This window comes from Callithrix jacchus, chromosome 21 (assembly GCF_049354715.1).
Source record: "Callithrix jacchus isolate 240 chromosome 21, calJac240_pri, whole genome shotgun sequence".
NCBI classification, from domain to species: Eukaryota; Metazoa; Chordata; class Mammalia; order Primates; family Cebidae; genus Callithrix; species Callithrix jacchus.
The window spans coordinates 32,834,940-32,849,696 of NC_133522.1; positions in this window are offsets into that span (position 1 = coordinate 32,834,940).

Below are 14,757 nucleotides of genomic sequence, written 5' to 3' on the forward strand. Positions count from 1 at the left end.
GAGGATAATGTGTATTTCATGTGCATCTCCTTGGTATTTTGGAGCCAAGAAACTCTTCGTGTGTTTATTGGTCATTTCAGAAGTCTCTGTTCTAGTCTTTTGCTCATTTATTTTTTATTTTATTCTCAACTTTCATCTCATTTTTATTTTTTTAAAATTTCAGTAAGGTTTTGGGGAGCAGGTGATGTTTGGTTACATAAATAAGTTCTTTAGTGGTGACTTCTGAGATTTTGGTGCACCCATCACCTGAGCAGTGGACACTGTACCTGATATGTAGTCTTTGATTTCAAGCCACCCCACACCCTTTTCCCCTGAGTCCCCAAAGTTTAATGTATCATTCTTATGCTTTTGTGTCCTCTTAGCTTCCACAAATGAGTGAGAACACACAATGTTGGTTTTCCATTCCTGAGTTACCTCACTTAGAATAATTCTCTCCAGTTCCATCCAGGTTGCAGTGCATGCCATTGTTTAGTTCCTTTTTATGGCTGAATAGTATTCCATGGTGTGTGTGTGTGCGTGTGTGTGTGTGTGTGTGTGTATGTATGATATATATGTTGTATATATGGTATGTATGTAATATATATGATATATATAAAATATATATGATATATGGTATATATATCACATTTTATTTGATATATATTGTATATATATTTATTTGGTATATATATCACATTTTATTTACTAATTGATTAATGGGCATTTTGAATGGTTCCATATTTTTGCAGTTGCAGATTATGCTGCTATAAACATACATCTGCAAGTGTGTGTGTGTGTGTGTGTGTGTGTGTGTGTATCAATAACAATAATGACTTCTTTTCCTCTCGGTAGATACCTAGTAGTGGGATTGTTGGATCAAGTGATAGAACTACTTTTAGTTATTTAAGGAATCTCTCCACTGTTTTCCATAGTGGTTATACTAGTTTACTTTCCTACCAACAATGTAAAAGTGTTCCCTTTCACTGCATCCATGTCAACATATATTATTTTTGGATTTTTTGATTATGGCCATGCTTGCAGGAGTGAGGTGGTGTTGCATTGTGCTTTGGATTTGCATTTCCCTGATAATTAGTGATGTTGCACATTTTCCCGTATGTTTGTTGGTCATTTGTGTATCTTCATTTGAGAATTGCCTTTTCATATCCTTAGCTCACTTTTTGATGGGTTTGTTTCTTCTTCTTTTTCTTCTTTTATTTATTTTGAGATGAAGTTTCACTCTTGTTATCCAGGCTGGAGTGCAATGGCGTGATCTCAGCTCACTGCAACCTCCGCCTCCTGGGTTCAGGCAATTCTCCTGCCTCAGCCTCCTGAGTAGCTGGGATTACAGGCACGCGCCGCCATGTCCAGCTAATTGTTTGTATTTTTAGTAGAGACGGGGTTTCACCACGTTGACCAGGATGGTCTAGATTTCTTGACCTCATGATCCACCCGCCTTGGCCTCCCAAAGTGCTGGGATTACAGGCGTGAGCCACCGCGCCTGGCCTTAGGTTTGTTTCTTCTTTCTGACTTATTTGAGGTCTTTGTAGATTCTGGATATTAGTCTTTTGTTGTATGAACATCTTGTGAAGATTTTCTACCACACTGTGGGTTTCTGTTAACTCTGCTGATTCTTTGGCTGTGAAGAAGCTTTTTAGCTTATTTGTTTCATCTATTTATCTTTGTTTTTGTTGCATTTGCTTTTGGGTTCTTGGTCATGAAGTCTTTGCCTAAGCCAATGTCTAGAAGGGGTTTTTCGATGTTATCTTCTGAAATCTTAGTGGTTTCAGGTCTTAGATTTAAGTCTTAGATCCATTTTGAGTTGATTTTTGTATGCAGTGAGAGATGAGGATCCAGTTTTATTCTTCTACATGTGGTTTGCCAATTATCCCAGCACCACTTGTTGAATAGGGTGACCTTTCCCCACTTGATGTTTTTGTTTGCTTTGTCAAAGATCAGTCGGCTGTAAATATTTGGCTTTATTTCTGGGTTCTCTATTCTGTTCCATTGGTCTATGTGTCTGTTTTTATTTTTAAAGTAGAAAAATATTTCAGATATAAGCTCTGGTTATATCTGGTGGTTGTAGATATTAGAAATGTCTTTTTGCCATTCTGTGATTTGTATTTTCACTCTATTAATGCCGTCTTTTGAGTAATGTATATTTCTAATTTTATCATACTCCATTTTTATTAAACTTTAATGGTTCATGCTACCTTGGGAAGAAATCTCTGTTATCCCAAAGGCCAGAAAAATTTTTAATCAGAAACTTTGTTGTTTTATCTTTTATACTTAGATTTACCATCTACCTAGTATTAATTTTTTTTGTATGCAGTGTGGTAAAGGGCAGGGATTATTTCTTCCCATGTAGATATTCAATTAATCCAACACAATTTGTTGAAAGGATACTATTTTTCCCTGTGTTCTTTAATGCTGTTGTTCTGATATTCTGATACATATATACATCTGTTTCTAGATTATTCTGTTTTACTTGTTTATTTGTATGTTATTATGTCCATATTCATATCTTAACTACTATAAACTAAAAAATTTTGGTAGTTGAGCATTCAGGTCACCAAGCTTTGTTCTTTTTTTCCTTCAAGATCTGGTTGGTTATTTTTACAGTTCTATACACATTTTAGAATCAGGTTTCCATTTTCCTAAAATTACCTGCTGGAATTTTGATTGGAATTTTACTGAGTGAAATTACTTTATCATCATTTGGCAGATAATTGCAAATTGTATTTTAAAATATATAGTCTTTCAACTTCATGAACAGAGTATATTGTTCTATTTTTTAAGGTAACCTTTAATTTTGTCAGTAATATTTTATAGTTTTGTGATTTTTTTACAGAGTTCTTACATACTTTGAAAGTATTTATTTCTAGCTATTTGTGCTTTAGATGCTATCAATAGTATATTTTGACTTTTTAAACTTATTTGTGGCTGCTATACAAAGATGTAAATATTTTTTATATGTCAACCTTGTAGACAGTGATCTTACTAAATCCCTTTATTATAATAACTCAAATAGTTTATCTGTAGAACATATGACTTTTCTACATATACAACACTTACAGTACCAGTAGAAGTCTCTTGCTTTCATTTTTGGCAATGCTTTTATTGTTTGGCTATATAATTTTGGATTGAAATTATTTTGTACTCATTTGAAGATGTCATTCTTTCTTTTTCTAGTTTCCATTGTTAATTTTAACAAGTCATCTGTCATTCTTCCTTGATACTTTGTTATCAGAATGCCTATTTTTTTCTTTGGCTGCTTTTATAATTTATTATTTACTTTCATTTTGTGCACTGTTACGAAAAGGTGCCTAGGTTTCATTTTGTTTAGATTTATTTGGGGTTCAGAAAATTTGTTGAATCTGCAACTTAATGTATTTTGTGAGTTTTGAAATGTTCTTGGTTATTATCTCTTTCTATTATTATCCTTTTTTACTAGGACTCTGACCTTCATATACAGTTTTTCTTTGTGTTTCATATATAATTTATGCTCTGTGTGTGTGTGTTTCCATTACTTTTTCCTCTGCTTCAGTATAGAAATTTATTTTTGTCAACTTTCCACTTCATGCATAAACAATATCTAATCTACTCTTAAATTTTTCTAGGGAATTCCTAGTTTTAGTCATTGTGTTTTTTATTTCTATGATTTCCTTTTTTTACAGCAGTTTACAGTTTTCTAAAATTCTACATTGTATTTTTTAATTTAGTAATACTTTTGTTGAATATAGAATTTTGGTTTGATATGAAGTTATTTTAAATAATATATTATGTATAATGAAATAATAATGCTTATTTAAAAATCTATACCTGGTAACTGCAATATGAGAATCTCTTATAATTCTGATTGTGTTTTTTTCTGGTTCTCTGAAATGTTTTATAGGCCTAGTTGTTTTAGATTGATGACAGATTTTGTGCATAAAAAATGTAAACATAATTTGAGTTTCTGAATTTTTATTTACTTCTCTAGAGGATTTAAATTTTTTTACTGCCAGGCCGTTGAGCTATTGGTTGATTGCTATAATCTAGTTAATCTAATTAGATATTGAACAGGTTGGAATATGTAACCCGAAGGCCTTACAAATGTTAGACTTCCAGTATTCAAACTAAAAGCTTTGGGTGTTTACCTGGGACCATTTTCCTTAACAAGTCTAGGATTCTAATTTTAGTACCCCTAATTTCTGTGATGCTGCAATACTCTCTGCTAAGCTGCTTATTCCCCCAACTGCTATCCCCAAGAAGTTAATGTTTGAGAAGCACTAAATATCAGGCTCACCCTTCTGCACATTCTCCCAGCTCTCTAATGTCTTCAGATATATATTTCTATCTAAATCTTCTTCAGTTTTTCTCATTGTTCTCAGTGGAGGTTTTGACCTGAAACAAGCAAGTCTACTGTTGCTTGAAGAAAACATGAAATTTTTATTCTGTTGTTACATTCAAGGTAGCACCTAGAAGCTTATGAAAAATTAAACATAAATAGTATTAAATAGGTGAAAATGAGTAGCAATATTTCATGTCTTAGATGAAAAAAATATGCAAGGCAGCAAATAACATTCCACAACTACTAAAAATTAAGTCCTCTTCATTGTATACTATCCACAAAGATGGTATGATGAGATAGCAGATGAGAAAGAGGCTATGACACATTGTTTTATAAATAATATTATGAAGACCATGATACTAAAAATATTAATGTCAATGCCAAGTTGATAATTTTCTAAATTTTGTGTATATTTGCAGAAAACTCTTTCTGCTATAGATATTATCCAGATGTATTTCTGCACACTTAAAAGAAAGTTGAAAATAATGAAAGGAAAAAAGAAAGTCATAACGTTTTTCCCCAAGGAAGCAGGTGTCTAAGGTTAACATGCATTTTGTTCATTGGCTTGAACTTCTATATCTATAGAACATCATAAAAGTTGAGGGTATATATCAGTAATGTTTACATTATGTCTCATAAGGGAAAATACACAATCACTTTTAAAAGCTATGAAATGAAAATTAAGTTGAAAAAAGGGTGAACCGGTTTCAGTCTTCTGAATATAACTAGCCAGTTATTCTAGCAGCATTTATTAAATAGGGAGTCCTTTTCCTATTGCTTGTTTTTGTCAATTTTGTTGAAGATCAGATGGTTGTAGGTGTACAGCATTATTTCTGGAAGCTGTATTCTGTTCTGCTGGTCTATGTGTCTGTTTTTGTATCAGTATCATACTATTTTGGTTAATGTGTTCCTGTGGTACAGTTTGAAATTGGGTAATGTGATGCCTCCAGCTTTCCTTTTGCTTAGGATTAAATTGGTATTCAGGCTCTTTTTGGGTTTCATATGAATTCTAAAATGATTTTTTTCTAGTTCTGTGAATAAGGATGTCACTGGTAGTTTGATAGAACAAATTCCTGAATCTGTAAATTGCTTTGGGCAGTATGGTCATTTTAACGACATTGAGTCTTTCTATTCATGAGCGTAGAATGTTTTTGCATTTGTTTGTGTCATTTTTTGAGCAATGTTTTGTAGTTTTCCTTGTAGAGATCTTTCACCTTCCTGATTTGCTGTATTCCTAAGAATTTTTGTTCATGTGCATGTGTGCGTGTGTGTCAGTTGTGAATGGGGTTGCATTTCTGATTTGTCTCTTAGCTTGGATGTTGGTTTATAGGAATGCTAGTGATTTTTTGCACATTGATTTGGTATCCTGAGACTTTGCAGAAGTTGTTTTTCTGCTCAGGGATTTGGGCTGGGACTATGGGGTTTTCTAGACAGTCATGTTGCCTGCAAACAGGAATAGTTTGACTTACTCTCTTCTATTTGAATGCTCTTCATTTCTTTATCTTGCCTGATTAATCTAGCCAGAACTTCCAATACTATGTTGAATAGGAGCGGTGAGAGAAGGCATCCTTATCTTGTGCCAGTTTTCAAGGGGAATGCATCCAGCTTTTGCCTATTTAGTATGATGTTGGTTGTAGATTCGTCATAGATAGCACTTATTATTTTGAAGTAAAGTTCCTTCAATACCCAGCTTAAGGAGTGCTTTCAACATGAAATGTCATGTTTTATCAAAAGACTTTTCTGCATGTATTGAGATAATTTTGTTTTTTCATGTGTTTAGCTCTGTTTATGTGATGAATCACATTTATTGATTGGCATATGTGGAATCAGCCTTGCATTCCAGGGACAAAGGCTACTTTATCATGGTGGATTAGGTTTTTGATGTGCTTTGGTATTGTTTGCTAGTATTTTATTGAGGATTTTTGTATCTACGTTCATCAGGGATATTGGTCCACTGGTTATTTCTTATGTGACTTCTTTGCTACACCTTTTCTTCTTTCAGAGCCATAGTAAAAAAATAACCTACAGAATGGGAGAAAAGATTTGCAAACTATGCATCTGATGAAGGTCTAATATCCAGCATCTATAAGGAACTTAAACACATTTGCAACAAACAGCCTCATTAAATATTAGGCAAGGAACATGAACAGACATGTTTAAAAAGAGGACATGCATTCTGGGCATGGTGGCTCAGGCCTATAATCCCAGCACTTTGGGAGGCCAAGGCAGGTGGATCATGAGGTTAGGAGTTCGAGACAAGCCTGACCAATATGGTGAAACCCCATCGCTACTAAAAAACAAAAATTACCTGGGTGTGGTGATGCACGCCTGTAGTCCCAGCTACTGGGGGAGGGGGTTGAGGCAGCAGAATCTCTTAAACCCAGGAAGCGGTGGTTGCAGTGAGCCAAGATCATGCCACTGCACTCCAGCCTGTTGTGATAGAATGAGACTCCATCTCAAAAAACAAACAAACAAACAAAAAACAAGAAAAAAGCAAGACATACATGAGGCCTACAGGCACATGGAAAGAACCTTAATATCACTGATCATTAGAGAAATGCAAATCAAAACCACAATGAGATACCATCTTTGACCAGTCAGAATGGCTACTACTAAAAAGTCAAAACTAACAGATGCTGGTGAGGCTGTGGAGAAAAGGTAATGCTTATACACTGTTGTTGGCAGGGTATATTAGTTCAATAATCATGCAAAGCAGTGTGGAAATTCCTCAAAAGGCTAAAAACAGAAGTAGCATTTAACCCAGTAATCCCATTACTGGGTATATACCCAAAGAATATAGACTATTCTGTTATAGAGACACATGCACATGTGTATTTATTGTGGTACTATTCACAATAGCAAAGATGTAGAATTAGTCTAAATGCCCATCAATGGTAGACTGAATTTAAAAATGTGGTATACTGTGCAGCCATAAAAAAGGAACAAGATCATGTCCTTTGGAGGATCATGAATGGAACTGGAGGCTATTATCCTTAGAAAACTAATGCAGGAACAGAAAATCAGATACCACATGTTCTCACTTATAAATAGGAGCTAAATGATAAGAACACATGGATAAATAGAGGGGAACAACAGACATTGGGATCTACCTGATGGAGTGCAGGAGGGCAGGAGGAGGGAGAGGATCAGAAAAAGTAACTATTGGATACTAGGATTAGTACCTGGGTGATGAAATAATCCGTACAGCAATCCCCTGTGACACAAGTTTACTTATATAAAAAACCTGTATGTACCCCTGAATATAAAATAAAAGTTAAAGAAGAGTGACATTCCAACCATTTGGATGATTTCTTTATCTAGAATAATGCACTTCTCTAGATAACTGGATAGATGGGGTTTTATTCATGCATTCAATATTTGGTTATTTGACGAAATGCATTTGTGTTGAGGTTTTATGAAATATCTGAAAAATATATATTAGCTCATTTTACTGCAAATAGTAATTGCCAAGAGTCAAGATATGTAATACCACCAAATTTCATGTTATTTATGATCAAAAGATATACACAGACAATTGAAAACTGATTTCTACCTTGCATATGGGAAAAATATCTCCTTTTTCTCAGCTGTCCATTATTTTTGAGATATTATGTGCAGTGATAGTAAGAACAAGTAGATTTAGAACACTTCAGCAATTTTTTCAATCAGAGTCCTGCCAAAATGAAAGAATTTGACAGCACCCAGCACCCTGTACTCATGCTTGGCTTCTGTAGAAACTGTGGCTTGCAAAAGGGCAGCTTGTTACTGTGTTTTAGTATCTAATTCTTGAAATGTGTAGGCTCATGCAAACACTTGCCTACTTACTAGTACTCTGTTTTTAGAGTTGTTACTGCCAATGGTTAGATGACATCTAGGCCCACTGCACTCTTATGCCAGACTCTTTCGTACAGGGAAATTCTAATGCTTCATGGAGTAACAGCGTACTACTATGGAGAAAATGCAGTAACTGGCCAGTTACTCTTTAATTCTAGAACCTCCAGCAGCTATAAGGAGGCCTGGATAAATCGCATTTGGTGGGTTACTTAACAGCCACTTTGCACATAGGATGCCATGGGGTATGGTAAAATAATATGTTCTATTTGTGGCAGGTATGCCCAGAATGAAAACACACTAATGCTGTATTCTCAGTAAGGCAGAGTAGGAAATAAGAGAGAAGGTAAATGGAATAACTCTCTTGGTCTTTCTCTGTTCTTTTTCTTTTTTTTCTTTTTACTTTGATGGAATCTAGCTTTGTTACTCAGGCTAGAATGCAGTGGTGTGATCTCAACTCACTGCAACCTCCTCCTCTCAGGATCAAGTAATTCTCCTGCCTCAGCCTCTCAAGTAGCTGGGATTATGGGCACCAGCCACCACACCTGGCTAAATTTTGTATTGTTAGTAGAGATGGGATTTCACCATGTTGTTCAGGCTGGTCAACTCCTGACCTCAGGTGATCCACCCACCTTGGTCTCCTAAAGTGCTGGGATTACAGGCATGAGCCACTGCACCTGACCTCTTGGCCTTTTAATATACATTCAGTAAAACATGTAAAGAATTGCTTCATGTGGAAGAAGCTGCTTTTTAGAGGGGTTTGGAGGTATTTATAAGACAATATGGGGAGATTGTATTTGCATTTATTTACAACAAACTGTATTATTACAAGGTTTATTTTTGTCTTATATAAGAAAACATACTTAAGAAAGATATAAAAATAAAAAAGAAAATAAAAATAGATTACCATTCCAGAAATAATTTAACATAAACTTTCCACATTATTGTATATGTAAGTTATTCATTAAAAATGTATGGTGACTATTTTCACATTTTGATAAAAGTATCCTATACTGGTCATTTGAATGGTTGCTGAGAATTAATTAATTTTACTGGTAGATCCTAGTTATATAATCACTCCCTTGGTGTATTAGTCTGTTCTCATGCTGTTAATAAAGACATGCATGGCCAGATGCGGTGGCTCATGCCTGTAATCCCAGCGCTTTGGGAGGCTGAGGCAGGCGGATCACAAAGTCAGGAGATCAAGACCATCCTGGCCAACATGATGAAATCCTATCTCTACTAAAAATACAAAAATTAGTTGAGCATGATGGCGTGCACCTGTAGTCCCAGCTACTTGGGAGGCTGAGGCAGGAGAATTGTTTGAACCCAGGTGGTGGAGCCTGCAGTGAGCCGAGATAGTGCCACTGTACTCCAGCCTGGATGGCAGAGTGAGAATCTGTCTTAAAAAAATAAAAAAAAAAGACATACACAAGACTGAGTAATTTATAAAGGAAAGAGGTTTAATGGAATCACAGTTTCACATGTCTGGGGTGGGCCTCACAATCATGGCAGAAGACAAAGGAAGAACAAAGGGACCTCTTACATGGCAGCAGGCTAAAAGAGCTTGTGCTGGGGATGTCGCATTCATAAAACAATCAGATCTCATGAGACTTATTCACTATCACGAGAATAGCATGGGAAAGACCAACCCCTATGATTTAATTACATTCCACCAGATCTCTCCAATGACACATGGGAATTGTGGGAGCTACAATTCAAGATTAGATTTGGGTAGGGACATAATCAAACCATATCACTTGGTGATAGACATTGAAGTCCTTCCCTCCCTCCCTCCCTCCCTTCCTCCATTCCTTCCTTCCTTCCTCCCTCTCTTTCATTCTTTCTTTTCTTGCTTTTTGGTATGAGCCATATTATCATAAAAATCTTAATAACTACAAAGTGAGCATACATAATGATCTCCTTATGTTAAATAGCTAGAAATGTTCCTCCTGTTATAATCAGCTAGAATACTGGACAAAGTCACAATGGTTTTCAGAAATTGGAATACAGATCACATAGAACTTTGACCCATGAAACAAGAGAAACGAGAGGTGAAAGAATACCTTGCCTGTCTGTAGGAAAATGCCTTTCTGGACTATGGCAGGGAATGAAATCACAAGGAGAACATGGTTGTTCTACTGACTTGAGGAGACTGAGTCTTGTTTTGGAAAAATGAGGCAGCTACAATATTCAAGGAAGAGTACTAGGGAAGAGAGAATTGCAGAAAAAGAGCTCTAGAAACCCACATGGGGATAACTTTTGATTCTGTTGCCAAATATCATGCTACATATGTGTAAGATAAAATGTCAAGAGATTCGGAAAAGAACATATATTCTGAACAGATCTCAGACCTCACAAAGAGCTAGAAGACACTTGATGCTTCTGAGAAAGTGTCTTCATTGAACACCTACGGCATTCAGTGAGGACAACAGAGAGGCTGTGCTTCAGTAAGGTGGCTAGAAACTTAAGGCGACGCTAGACAAGAAAGCTTGAAAGCAAGCTATGAAAACTTTAAGCTGCTCTGCAATTAACTTAAATACGTGACAGAACAAAGTTGAACTCTCAGAAGAAAGACTACAAAACCAAGCACTCAATAACATAAATTCACCATGTCCAGAATTACTGAACATGCAAACATACAATGAAGAAAAATGTAACTCATTAACAGGAGAAAAATCAGGCAATGCAAAAAGATATGCTTCTCCTGATAGGGTCAATAAAAGAAAAAAAGAAAAACCACACATACAAAAAAGGCAAAAAACAATCATGACAAAGATGATGGAATTAGCAGACATGGACCTTAAAAGAGCTAATGTAAATGTGTTCAATATGTTCCAGTATTAAGGGAAAATGAACATAATGCAAATGGGAAAAAAGATAATGAGCAAAGAACAACTCATTGGATGAGCTTAAAAGCGGAATAGACTTTGAACAAGTTTAACGATTAACTTGAAAGTATAGTAATTGAAATTGCAGAAACATAGGCCCAAAAAGAAAAGTAAAAAGACTAAAATGAAAATTGAATCAGGAGCTTCAAAGACTTCTAGAAAAATATTATATATATCATATATAAAACCCAGTACCACTTTACTAACGAATAATACTATCTTGGTTTACAGTGCTCTATCTGATTACTTGATTTACCATTTCTTTCCCATGGCTTTTGTTAATATTTTTTCTTAGTGAATTTCCAGGAGAAAAACAGTTATTTAGGTTATCAGGAGTAAATTGGGATCAGGCTGATTAAATCAGAATCTTTTGTGATGAACAGCCATTTCAGCAATCAGAATACAGGCTATCAGTTAGACGAGAGTAGGAATAGATGCACAGTTTTTTTTGTTTGTTACCTATTAGAATGACTTCAATTCTATCCTGAATCCTTGATGAGAAGATGAGTTTGTTGTTACTGGTTTTCCTTTTACTCTGTAAAAAGACAATCATGATCAAAAAGCTACCACAAAATGAAAGATAACAATGAGAAAGGTTGCTTGATATGTCTTTGTTTTGGGGGGGTCCACTTTAGTGTGATTCTATTCTGTTAATTACACAGTGTGTCACAAAACACAATTAGTAACTCAGGAGATATCTCTGTTGAATGTAATGGCAAGTAGAGTCTCGAGAAGGCTTATTTACAAGATCCTAAACCTTAATTCGTATACGTGATTTGTCTCTCCAGAAGTAGGAAACCATTCAGACAGAGCATTTAAAAGTTGCAGTTTCTGATGTGGAGAAATAGAAACACTTTTACACTCTTGGTGGGTGTGTAAATTAGTTCACCTGTTGTGGAAGACAGTGTGGCGATTCCTCAAGGACCTAGAAATAGAAATTCCATTTGACCCAGCAATCCCATTCCTGGGTATATATCCAAAGGACTATAAATCATTCTACTATAAGGACACATGCACATGAATGTTCATTGCAGCACTGTTTACAATAGCAAAGAACTGGAACCAACCCAAATGCCCATCGATGATAGACTGGACAGGGAAAATGTAGCACATATACACCATGGAATATTATGCAGCCATCAAAAATGATGGGTTCGTGTCCTTTGTAGGGACATGGATGAACCTGGAGACCATCATTCTCAGCAAACTGACACAAGAACAGAAAATGAAATACCTCATGTTCTCACTCATAGGTGGTGTTGAACAATGAGATCACATGGACACAGGGAAGGGAACACTACACGCTGGGGTTTGTTTGGGGGAATAGGGGAGGGACAGTGGGGGGTGGGGGGTTGGGGAGAGATAGCATGGGGAGAAATGCCAGATATAGGTGAAGGGGAGGAAGGCAGCAAATCACACTGCCACATGTGTACCTATGCAACTATCTTGCATGTTCTTCACATGTACCCCAAAACCTAAAATGCAATAAAAAAAGTTGCACCTTCTTTACACAATATGTTACATGCAATTATGCATTGAATCGTGTTCCCCTCCACTCTCAAATTAGTATGTTAGAGTTCTAACCTGTAGGACCTCAGAATGTAACCTTATTTGGAAATAGGGTCATTGCAGATGTAGTTAGTTAAGATAAAATCATACTGGAGAAATTTGGACCCCTAATCCAAAATGACTGTGGTCTTTACACAAAGGAGAAATTTGGACAAAAGCTCACATACTTAGGGAGAGTGCCATGGGAAGATGAAGGCAGAGGTGGAGATGCTACATCTACAAACCAAGGAATGCCAGGTTGCCTGCAAACCATCAGAAGCTGGGGCAGAGGCAAGGAACAGATTCCGCTCGCAGTCCTCAGAAGAACCAACCTGGTTGACACCTTTATCTTGGACTTCTGACCTCCAGAGCTGTTAGGCCATAAATTTGTTTAAGTTTCCAAGTTTGTGGTATAGAATATGTTTGACATGACAGTTTGATATGGCAGTCTCCGGAAATTAATATATATGTAAAAACCCCAAACAAACAAAACCTCCCAAATAAAAAACCAAAACTGTCATTTGAAATAGCGATCAGAAACCCTTAGCAGAGCATGCTAGCATTAGGTACAACACAGGTGGAACAAATATGTATATTAAGGGAGATAGTGACTAGAAAAAGGCTACAGTGGATGAAAAACTTAAAAAAAAAAATCCTTATTTTTAAAAACTAGGTGTTATGGTTGCATGATAAAGCCAGTTTAAATTACCTTTGCTTGGCATGGGATTTTGAATAAAAAGAGCTTTTAAAATATGGCATTGAGATATAAAGTGTACTCACTAGGAGCAAAATGGGAAGCACAGAAATATACTTTATCATTAATTGGGTTTTGCTCTTAGTATCTTGCCTTTTTCTGGCTCAAAGACAGCAAGATACTACATTTCAAAAGGTATAAACTTAGCTCAAAGTATCTTTAAATTATAGCAAGAGGAGCTGTGTGATTCAAATTTTCTCTTTGTACTTGTCTCATCTTTAAGACTAATGGAATTGGTTGGTGAATTATTATTAAAACATCCCTCAAGTTTGAGACATTTCCCAGCAAGTTATTCAGAATGCTGATTGTTATCCTTTTACCAGCTTTCATTTGTACTTTATGGGTCAGTGACTAACATGTAGGATGCTCTCTGAGTCAGAGTGACTTCAATATAAAAGACATTAAGGAAGCAAAATTGCATGCCAAGCAAATCTTTATCTTAATTAGCTGCTAGAACATAGAGAGTTTGCTTCTGTGCCTAAAACGTATTACAGTTGCATACTTATGTGCAACCTTTATTGCACCACCCAATACAGTTTTTTTCCCATAATCACTGAAATTTGAAATTTTAAAGGAGAAAAATAGATTATTTTCTTGGATGCAGTGTATTCTGCAGAGGAGTAAAGAAGCACAAACATTTCCATTAGAACAAGACTTTCCTGCTCTTAAAAATACCACACTAGTCTGGGTGAGGTGGCTCATGCCTATAATTCCAGCACTTTGGGAGGCCAAGGTGGGCAGATCATGAGGTTAGGAGATCGAGACCATCTTGGCTAACATGTTGAAACCCCGTCTCTACTAATAATACAAAAAATTATCCAGGCATGTTGGCATGTGCCTATAGTCCCAGCTACAGGGTAGGCTGAGGCAGGAGAATCACCTGGACCTGGGAGGTAGAGGTTGCAGTGAGCCGAGATGCTGCCACTGCACTCCAGCCTAGATGATAGAGCAAGACTCCATCTCAAAAATTAAAACAAAAACAAAATTTAAGCTGAAAATTTAGGCTCCAATGGCAATTGTTATAGGCAATTCATCTTTGTGGACAGAGAAGGATGTTCCTGCATCTATTTCTGCCTGAAACTGGGTGGCACTATTATTATTATTATTTTTTTTTTTAACTGAGCAGACATTTTCTTTATAGCAAAATTGAGAAAAAGAGAAGTTTCTAAATTTCCATTGAATACTTCCATTCATATTTTAACTCCGTGATACAGTGTCACATTGAAACTACAAACTACATCATGAAGCTTTTCCAAATGACAGAGGTGGCTTGCAGCTGCTGACCTCACGTCTTTCAGACTTGGCAGCAATCCACACTGCTTTGATCATGGCAGTGAAAATAAGATAGTATTCTGTATTATTGGTCCAAATCTGGCATATCATTGCTTGTGGAAACATAAATGTTCTTGGGACTTGAAAACATT